Here is an 11,201-nt window from a genome sequence, read left to right on the forward strand (position 1 = left end):
AAGCTTTTAATCCTATTATGGGGATTAAATATGTATTTTTAAACTAGCACAGAAAAGACCCTCAACAAATGCTGCCTTCCCTCTTCCTGTCACTTAGAAGGTGCTCACACACTGTGAAATAAACATATTTACATGCCTGCCATGCCAGGTCCCCCACATTCATGACACATTCTGCAATTTTAGGCACTTTCAGTTGGTAAATCTGGCCTCATGTCCATTAACAGGAAAAACATGCAGATAAACACACTTTTGTGTATATAATATTAACCATAATTATTCTGGGTTTAAAATAAAATTTCGGGGGCGCCTGGGTGGCTCACTGGGTTAAGCGTCTGACTTCGGCTTAGGTCATAATCTCACAGTTCATGAGTTCGAGCCCCCCATTGGGCTCTGTGCTGACAGCTCAGAGTGTGGACCTTGCTTCAGATTCTGTGTGTCTCTCTCTGTCCCTTCCCCACTGGTGCTCTCTGTCTCTCTCAAAAACAAACATAAAAAAAATTTCTTAAATAAAATAAAATTCCTAATTTATTATAGTCATTATTGGTAAGAGATACACCCAGTGTTTGTAATCTGCATGTTTTAGGAGTTTCTCAAGACTATATTTCTCAAGAAAAGTCACCATTGCCAAAAATGTCAGTTAACAACAAGGCCAGGGGGCTTGTTTAAACTAAGAAAAAAACACAAGGAACCCAAAGGAGACTGTAAATGGATCTACCTATAGCTATTCTCATTCATGGACATTAACCGAATTCAGACTGGCTACAAGTGAGTAAGATAAAAGGCTCTCTAAGAATGGAACCTGAAAATCATCATTTGCTTTATGTGTTTCAGGATCAAGAACAAACTGTGCCCCCCAACACTCAGCTCAGCCCCTTATTATCCTCAAAAACATTTAGTAATATCTGCACTTGATCTTAGCCAAAAGGCCGAGAAGCGATAATATCTGAATGTAACTAATTCTTAGTCTTACTAAATTCACAATAACGAATACTGTAGGTTAAATAAACTGTCAGAACACATTAATAATAAATCCAATAATTCATTAACTGTCTAGTAGTACCTTCCATAATCCATTCTTGGATTCTCCTGAATTCAGTTAAAAAAAAAAAAAAAAAAAAAGCAACAGGGGCACCTGGATGACTCAGTTGGTTAAGTGCCGGACTTGATTTCAGCTCAGGTCATAATATCACTGTTCCTGAGTTTGAACACCACACAGCCCTCCATGCTGACAGCGCAGAGCCTGCTTGGGATTCTCTCTCTCTCTCTCTCTCTCTCTCTCTCTGCCCCTCGACATTCTCTCTGTCTCACTCTCTCACACTAAACTTAAAAAAAACAACAACAAAGCAATAACTACATAACAGTGATGTGTGGAAATGCTGTAACTTTAGAAAAGTGTCTGATATAAATGATTTCAGCGGATCCCCTAACAAGTTTGGGACAGGAGGACAGGAAAACAGACTAGGAAACGGAGTCCCAGCAAGGTGCCTTGTCCAAGGCCACATGGCTGATGGGGCAGAAATGGGGCTCCAACCCAAGTGTTCTGATTCCAAGTACAGCATTCTTTCTGCTACCACCTGAGGCTGTATGCAATCATAAAGGAGTGATGGTGTTTTAATTAAGGAGAAAATATTATTAGGCAGCTTCAAAAAGGTACTATTGCAGAGAAAGACAGATACCATATGTTTTCACTCATATGTGGATGCTGAGAAACTCAACAGAAGACCAGGGGGGAGGGAAAGGGGGGGGGGGGGGAGGAAAGTTACAGAGAGGGAAGGAGGCAAACCATAAGAGACTCTTAAATACTAAGAACAAACTGAGGGTTGATGGGGGGGGAAGTGGGTGAAGAGGGCACCTGTTGGGATGAGCACTGGGTGTTGCATGGAAACCAATTTGACAATAAATTTCATATAAAAAAATAAAGTACAATATCCTTATTGTTATTATTTAAAAAAACAAAAAGGTACTATTGATAAGGTGCATCCTATAAGCAACAAAAATGTGTTTAAGATAAAGGTATTAAGAGGATATAATATTCAGAAGGTAGATAATCAATATAAACAGTAGCAATTTATTTTTCCAACAAAAGGTATATGAAGTCAGTGTTGAAACACTTGGGGGGGGGAGTTTTTTACAGAGGTGAAATTCACATACTCATTTTAGTGAGCAATTCAGCGGCACCTCATACATTCAGGATGTTGTACAACCATCACCTTTATCTAGTTCGAAAATATCGCATCACCAGTCCCCCCTCCCTCTGGCTTTTACTTTCTTGGACGTGACACTATATATGCATTAAGTATCTGTGTGGAACATACGGCTCCTTATTAGGAGTTCCTAACCTGACTGCAGAGTTTCCTAAAAGTATATACACTAGGGCCCTACCTACTGAATGAAGATCTCAGGGACATTGCGAGCATCTGTGTTACTGAAAATCAGCCAGTTAAATACATGGCAGCCAATTCACACCTTGGAATACTTACTACTTAAATTCCCATTTTAAATAGTTAATGCTCAGTGATGATGTTACAGGTGATCCTTCTTTTTATTCATCTTATTTAGTACTGATTTTTTTTCCTACACATGTATGTGTGTGTGTCTTTATATATACAGACACACACACACACACACACAAGCCATCCTCCAAAATGTTAGCAGAACTTTATGCGAAAGGGAATTATAACTGAACTCTAACTTAACGACAAACACAACATTTTTTTTAAAGACTATTTTGTCATATGACCTCATGCCATCTCACTGAGTCACTTTCCGTTTTCCTGCCTCACCTTATTTGTTTTACTAGTTTAGTTTTAATGGCTACTTTTGGCTACTTTTTCTTCCATCGGTGTTTTTAATTAGATCAAAACCCAAAAAAGCTCCGGATTATACTCATATGCAAGTACCCCAGTAGAGCTCAAAACCATTGTGGAATTGCCTCCCCCTGGGTTTGAATCAAGTGGATGCAGCACGCACCCATTTGGTCCTATTCCTGTGAACCACCGGTGACCATAAACTGATCTTCCACAAATGCGCATCCATTCCTGTGCTCCTGGTTACACTGTAAGAAAGTACTTTCTATTCAATTCCAATTTTTAAAAGTTAGCAGGAAGAGGGTAAAAATTACCTTTGGGCTCTTCTCTTTTCCTTTCTGAATGCTAGGACTAGATTCCGGATCAGTTAAGTTTACTGCCCACCTTCCCAGGTTAATGCTTACTGTGTCAAAGAAAGAATATGTTGGCTTAAACAGCAACCAGAGAGTATCAGTAGTCGGTCAAACACCCGAACAAAAAAGGTTCTGGAATGGAAGACGTTATGTCCCCAAAGCCATGCTGGCCACAGCCAGCTGAGATGGGGCGTCAGCTATCCCAAGTTGCAATCTTTGGTAAGCTAAATCATTTCTTTGTTCTGGAGCTCTCTTTGTCCTAGCACAATTTTGGGCGGGGGCGGAATCCCAACTCTACTCAAGTCCCAACACTGACAGGCCAGCACGGTCAGGCAGACTGATGTGTCCTTAGCAGTCTAGTGTCTGGGCAACATCTTGGCCTGAGATCCAGGGAAGGAATCACAACTTTGCAAAAACTCCAGTGCCAGATAATGGTGCTTGGGAATCACTTCCCACTCTGCACTCCTCTTCTAGGCCATACCCTCTGGCCAGACCAAACCCAGTCACCACTTCTCTGCTGCCTTATAAACACAACACTAACAACAACAGCCTTCACTATCAAATATCTGATATGACAGGCGTTGCTGTACGTTTTCCACATAAAGGATTTTATTTCATCCTTACAAGCCTATGAAATAGGTATCCTTATCCACATTGCACAACTGAGGAAAGACCGACCACCTCAGAGAGGAAGAGTGACTTTCCCTAGTCGCACAGCTACAAAGTACACAAACTAAGGTCTCCCTGAAGGAACACGTGATCTGTCCTCTATGTACTACAAAGCCAGACACTATTTTTCCAAAGTCTGTTAAAAAATATTTGGGGGTGGGGCACCTGGGTGGCTCAGTTAAGCGTAGGACTTCGGCTCAGGTCATGATCTCACAGCTCATGAGTTCGAGCCCCTCATCGGGCTCTGTGTGGACAGCTCAGAGCCTGGAGCCTGCTTTGGATTCTGTGTCTCCGGCTCCCTCTCTGCCCCTCCCCCACTTATGCTCTGTTTCTGTATCTGTCTCTGATATATATATATATATATATATATATATATACACACACACACACACACACACACACACACACATATATATATCAGGAGGTGGGAGGGTAGGAAATTCTGCACGTTCTGAATAAATGTGTAATTTTTCTGCAAAGGAAATACAAACTTCCCATCTATTTTTTTAAGTGTTACTTGAGTAAAAATGTCTTTGATACAAATAAAGGATTCTAAAGGCGTCTCCCTACACTTAAGATATGTACTAACTTACCATATCCCCTCTCCTCTGTTTTCTCTTAGTACTTATTTTCTCCTTACCTCATTTGCACAGCTGCAAAGAGAGGTAAAATACGGTACGGTAATTGCTGCTGGAACTTTTGAAAGCTTTCCAAGTTCCTGTTATATAATTAATTCTGGGTAAGTTCTTTCAAATTTACGTGTGTTCCCTTTTCAGTCTACAGTCTGAAACTGGAATCACGGTCTCTAAAATGATCCCTCTTAAATCTTTATTCCCCATATGTCTGCCTTTCATTGGACTTTCCCTATTTCCAACTGCCTTTAAAGGTACAGTATGCAAAATAAGCTCATCACAGACCTATGCAACGTGAAATTGAAAAGGCATCTTAGAAGTCATACCTCATGTCACATGAATTAACTGAGCCCACGAACACAAAACTTGGCAGCGGCAGAGCCAAGACCAGATTCATTCCTTTCAACTTTTTTCACTACAACAGGAGGACAAATCGACCCCTGCAGGGCAGTCCCGACATTGTTCTGCTATTCTTGCGCAGGAGCGACAATGCTGAACCCTGCAAACGCTTTACATCAAGTTACTTACACCTAGAAAAGGCGCTACAGTGCAGCGCTACATGAACCTTCCAAGCTAATGAACTGCCCCCGTCCCTCCAAAGGTGAGCCAACCCGGCGTGTCCGGGAGCAATTCAGAGTACAGCGAGCGTGCCCTCTCCCAGAGTAGGAAGCTCGCTGGCGCCCGGGCTGCACACTCTGAATGAACCGCGAGTGGGAGGGATGCAGAGACAGGAGAAACGTACCGCGGGGGCCAGGGCACACACGCCGAGGTCCCACATGGGCCTCACACTTGGGATCTGAGACGCTGGGGCAGGAGTCACCCCACGCCCCCAAGCGATGAGGCCCGGGAGCCGGCGCCCCTGCCGGAAGAGCGGGGCCAAGCCCCGGAACCTCGCGCCCCGGGCAGCCGGGCCCCGCACGCAAACCCGGGAGCAGCGGCAGCCCCCGAGAACGCCCGGCCGCGTCGGCGCTCTCAGGGACCGCAGTCCGACCGCAGTCCCAGTCCCGGCCGAGGCCGACCGGAGGGGCAGCACCGCCCGCGGCGGGGCAAGGAGTCCCGGGCCGGCTGGTCGCGGACACCGTGGCGAAAGAGAGTCGGGCGGGCGGAGGAGCGAGCCGGAGCAGGCGCGGAGCGGCCATCGCGGCCGCGGCCCGGTGGTCAGGCACTTACCCGGCGCCGGTGGCTCCGCAAGTCCTCCTACCCACGCTCAGCTGCGACCAGAGCCGGCCAGCACCGAAGCGGGAGAACACGCTGCAGCGCAGCGAGGGCAGCACAGCGGCTTGCGTCCGGCCCCGCCCACCCCGCCCTCGCGGCCCCGCCCCCCGCCTCGGCTCCCATTGGCCGCTCCGGCCGCGGCCACGCCCATGGCAGCGGGCGACTGGCTGGCCGCGGAGGCACCTAGATATTGAGTAGCCGGCTCCCCACCGACAAGGGTGGTAGCTGTCGGGGACTCGATGACACCTCCCACGGCCTTGGGTCTCGACTCCGCAGTGAAAGAGAAACTTTAGGGAACGCACCGAGAGCCACGGAACAGGAGGCTTCTCAGGGTGCTGATTCTGTGTCCACGTGAACCCCCGAAGTCAGAGGAAGTAAACAAACTTGCACTTCTTTTTTTTAATCCCAGCTTTTTAGTTTGAAAAATTTCAAAACCGACTGCTATGGACAGTGTGCACTTCTCTCAATGCTACCATTTCAGATTTGCGTTCTCTTCACTAGATAGATTCCCCCCCCCCCTTTGTAAAGTTTCACACAACGCTGCTTCACCCCTAAATACCTCACCACTATCACATGCAAGAAATTTAATGCAACTTCTGTTATATCATTTAACATACTGTTTTTTTAAAATTCCCTTTGTTGTCTCAAAACGTCATAGACAAGCACACGTGCACACACACGTCTTTGAAAAATTCAGGTTCTACCCAAGATTCACCTGTTTTGCTTAATAACATGTGTCTTTATAAACTCCTGTAGTCTACCACCCAAGTTCTAGCACTCCCACTTTTTAAAAATCTTTCATCACTTGGACGTATTTGAAAAGTCCGGGCCAATTGTCTTATACACTGTATCAATTTAGATTTATCAAATTGTTTCCTCATGATTAGATGCACTTTATTTTTTATTTATTTATTTAATTTTTTGAGAGAGAGTATGAGCGGGGAAGGGCAGAGAGAGAGGGAAACAGCATCTGAAGCAGGCTCCAGGCTCCAAGCTGTGAGTACAGAGCCTTACGTGGGGGGTTGATCTCCTGAACTGGGAGATCATGACCTGAGTCGAAGTCAGACGCTCAGTCTCAACTGACTGAGCCACCCAGGCGCCCCTCTCATGATTAGATTCAGGTTAAACATTTTAGTAAGAAAAGTAGGAGGTGATGTGTATTTCCACAAGAAGGCACAGTGTTCTTTAGTCCCATTATCCGTGATGCCAAGATGGATCACTTAGTCCAGACATGGGCTGGCAGATGTCTCCACAAAAATACTGTCAAAAGCTCAGAAATGATAGAACTAAAACCAATGAATCACCAAACTAGTAATCAGTAAAAGTTTATTGTGCACACATCAGGAAGACAGTTTGCAAACAGGAAGCACTCAAACCAAACACGGGATGAGGCTCAGGAGTATGTTGTCATTAAGCAGCTAATATAGCAAGGAAGCGGTGGCTGCTCTTCACAGTGATTGGTTATAAAATGAGAATTCTCTTAAATGACAGGGAATTGGTCAGTGGTTACCTCCTATCAACCTTAAGCGTTCAAGTCTTGCTTATGATTTCCAGAGGCATGAGCAAGAAATGACCCAGAGCGAGTTAGTCTTGCAAATCTGCTCAGAGAATTTTCCAGGCTGGTCTCCGTTTGTTTTTTATTTTGACAACCCCTCTCTCCCACCGCAACAGAGATTATCTGCAGTAATAGGCTGAACCCAGCTAATATTTTTGTCCAGGGGGTGTAGCACGCACTCATGAACACTTACCAAATGGTGATTTTTCTCATGCTGTCTATCAATCCTTCTACCTGTCTAAAGAAGAGTACCCCCTTTTTTCTCCTTTTCTCTTTTTCCCCCTGCTTCTCAACCCAGTCGCAGCTCCTTTCCCCTCCTGTTCGAGTAACAGTGTGGACTCCTGTTTTTTAATTCAATTTAATTCAATTACTATGATCAAATACCCCAGTATTATTTTTGGTGCTCAAATTGCCCGTATTTGGCCAGTGGAAAGCCCCACACCTGGCTCCTTTATTCTTATATATATCCTATCAGTCTTTGAGCACTTCCTTGTTTTCTAACACAAGACCTACTAACTTTTCATGGACTGTTCTGTGCCCTAGACAGGAAAACCCTAGTTCCTTTTAATAGGAAATGGCACTTAGAAAATTAGATCTGAGTACTTGCTGTGCTCACTGCTTACTGGGATGTTATTCTTCTCCTTAAGTGAAAACCCTAATTCCCGATTTAAAAGGTATCTTAGAATATCCCCTCTCCTCCATTTTCAGCATCAATCTACCTATTCATTTATTCTACAATGTACAGAAAATAGTTGAGACTTACATACCTGTACTATCAGCAGCAACAAAAATTCTAAACTCAAGATTTCTTAGCGGTTCTTTGTATCTTTATAACACATCCTTCTAAATGGTGTACAGGTAGAGTACCACGCTCAAATGTTACTTGAATTAATTCCTTGTTGGTACGGTTATGTTCTCTATTCGAAATACTGCTAGGTTTGCTATTTTTCTTTGCATCAATGTTAGAGTTTGCTTTTTTCACCTTTTTCCTTCGGTTCCATTTTTTGAATGTATAAAGCATTCACGCGGTTCCAAATAAAATCTTACAAAGGTTAAACTCCCTCCCCATTCCCTGCACTCTGGTCCCACTCCCTTCTGAGCCATAAGCACTTTCCTCAGGTTCTAGTTTATTCTTCCATTGTCCCCAAAGTAAAGAAATATACAATTGTATATAAGTATATTTGCTAGTTATCGATTGCTGTATAACTAAGCTTACCAGCTTAAAATAACAAACATGTCTTAGCTCCCAGTTTCTGTGGGTCGAAAATCCAGAGGGGCCCCGGAAGCACCTGTAGCTCCAGGCCTCCCAAGAATGCAAACAAAGTGGCACTTGGGGCTGCAGGCGCATCAAGGCTTCACTTGGGGAGAACCGGCTTCCAAGTGCGCTCAGCCTGGCCGTTGGCAGGTCTTAGAAGATCCTCTTTCAAGCTCACTCACATGACTGTTGGCAGGGCTCTTGTCCTCACTGGCCACTGGCCAGTGTATTAGTTTCCTCACGGCTGCCATAACAGATTACCACAAACTGGATGGCTTTTAAAAACAAGAATTGAGGGGCGCCCGCGTGGCTCGGCTGGTTAAGTGTCCGACTTCGCCTCAGGTCACAATCTCATGGTTCGTGAGTTCAAGCCCCACGGCGGGCTCTGTGCTGGCAGATCAAAGCCTGCTTCTCTCTCTCTCTCTGCCCTGCCCCGCTCACTCGATCCCTCTCAAAATAAATAAATAAACTTAAAAAAATAAAAATAAGAATTCTTTCTGTCTTCTGAAGGCTAGAAGTCTAGACTCGTGATGTCGGCAGGGCCATGTTCTCTCTGGAGGCTCTACAGGAGAATCCCGCCTCGTCTCTCTCCTAGTGTTGCGCAATTGGCCGGCCACCCCCCGCATTCCTTGGCTTGCAGCTGCATAGCTTCAAGTTCTGCGTCTGCCTTTACGTGGTGTTCTTCCCTCAGTATGTGTGTCTCTGTGGTCAAATCTCCTTCTTATAATGACGTGACTCATAGGAGCAGGGCCCAGAGGCCTCTTTTGTCCCTCATTACTACAGTTCTTCGTTGTATGGATGGACCCAGGGCATTTACTCAACTTCCTGAGTGTGATAGGCCAGGTCCGAAGACGGGCTCCAAGATTCTTGGTCATCGGCGTACGCACACCTTCTCTCAGCCATTCAATCAAACACTCATGTAGGTATGGCTGTGAAAGGACTTTACATATGTCTTAAAGTCCCAAACCAGTCGATCCTACGATAGAGAGATTGTCCTAATCACACAGGCCTTTTAAAAGCAGGGTTTCCTCTCGCTGGTCTCAGAAGGGAAGTCAGAGTTGCAAATCACAGGAGGGATTTGACGCACCGGGGTAAAGATGAAGAGCTGCGTGGCAAAGAATGCGGGTAGCCTTAAGGAGCTGACAGTGGCTCCCGGCTGACACCCAGCAAGGACCTGCCACCGTAAGAAACTAAGTTCTGCCAACAATAGGGATGAGCTCAGAGGTAGATTCATCTTCTGACTGAGCCCTGCGATACCCTGAGCAGAGAACCCAGACACCATGTTAGACTTCTGGTCGACAGAGCTACGAGCTAATAAATAGGTGTTGCTTTCAGCTAAATTTGCAGTAATGTATTAGGCGGCGATAGAAGACTAATACACGTGACATGCAGGTTGTTTGCAACACTTAGCTATGGCAAATAATAGCATAATGAATACGCTTTTGCATAGATCGTTTTTATTGGAGGAGGGGTAGCTTCAGGGTAAACTCCTGGAAGAATCGCTGGGTCAAAGAGTAAACACAGATGGACGGAACCTGCACGTATTGCTGCAAAGAGCCGTGGCAGGAGTCTTTACATTCATCGGTTCCTTCGGGCCAAAGAGGCATCCTTTCCATTTACAGGTGAAGGAACGAGGTTCCCGGAGGTGATGGCCTCTGCCGGGGTCCAGAGCTACCTGTCTCTCATTCCCTTCTCTCGTTTCTCCAGTGCGCCCGGCTTGAGCTGACGCAATCTCTTCTTTACTCTCCAACTTGAATTCTAAAAGTGAATCCTTGGAGTTTTGTGCACACACTGTTTCGCTATTGATACAGTTTGGACATGCTTGGCCGGATCCCAAGAATCCTGCCATAAAAACAAATGCAATCCCCAGCCTGCGGGGGGGAAATCATTGCAACGCTACCCTTTTATGGCAGGGAAAGAAATACAGGACTTCCTACCCCTTCAGGCTACCCTACCTCCCCGCTCTCATCTCACCAAGTCCAGCCCTTTCCAGACTCAAAACTGTATGGCATCTGCACAAAAAGGTACTGGATTTGCCCCTTTCCTATCCATCCTTCAGACTCCAAATTCCCTATTACTCTATGCCCCGCCAGCCTCTGCTAATATACATATAATTCTTAGCAACACACACATATAATATCTAGTAATTTGTATTTAGTATTTTGTAATACACAATTCCCAACCTTTCAAGTATGAGGATCCCTTTGTAAGGTAAACTAAATTTTGAAAAACTCTGGAGTCCCTAAAACATGGATAGGAGGATTTTTATCATCCATCAAGAAAATGCATGCTGAACCTAAGGATACAAGAATCTTGGATTATTATCAAAGGATCTTGATCCACAGGTTGGAAACCACTGTTCTGGGGAACAGTAACTTGGTTACATCATCATAATCAGGTTAGAAACACGTGTCAAGGGGCACCTGGGTGGCTCGGTTGGTTAAGCCTCCAACTTCGGCTCAGGTCATGATCTCACAGTTCATTGTGGGTCTGAGCCCTATTCTGCCTTATTTTAAATACCTCCTGGAGGAGGAGGAGGAGGAGGAGGTTGTATCTGAGACATCTGGTCATCTTCCCGTCCCCTTGGCAAAGAGAAGCAGTAGTGAGCCATAGCTACTCCCAACAAGAACACTGGATAGGCAAGGGTTCCCAGCTGGTATACTGGCAATGAGCCAGTGAAATTATCATTATATCCTATGCCATGGTTCTCAACCA

General features: G+C 45.2%; 1 protein-coding gene across 1 annotated transcript in view; it reads right to left on the reverse strand.

Annotated features, from left to right (window-relative positions):
* Positions 1-5,722, reverse strand: part of SLC25A30 (solute carrier family 25 member 30) — a 30,498-nt gene extending 24,776 nt beyond the window's left edge. Inside the window, exon 1 of the mRNA XM_042973602.1 lies at positions 5,632-5,722. The gene's annotated coding sequence lies outside the window, so the exon portion shown is untranslated. The remainder of the gene's footprint in view (positions 1-5,631) is intronic.
* Between the last annotated feature and the right edge of the window lie 5,479 nt (positions 5,723-11,201).

The sequence above is a fragment of the Panthera tigris genome, chromosome A1, assembly GCF_018350195.1.
Source record: "Panthera tigris isolate Pti1 chromosome A1, P.tigris_Pti1_mat1.1, whole genome shotgun sequence".
Lineage (NCBI taxonomy): Eukaryota > Metazoa > Chordata > Mammalia > Carnivora > Felidae > Panthera > Panthera tigris.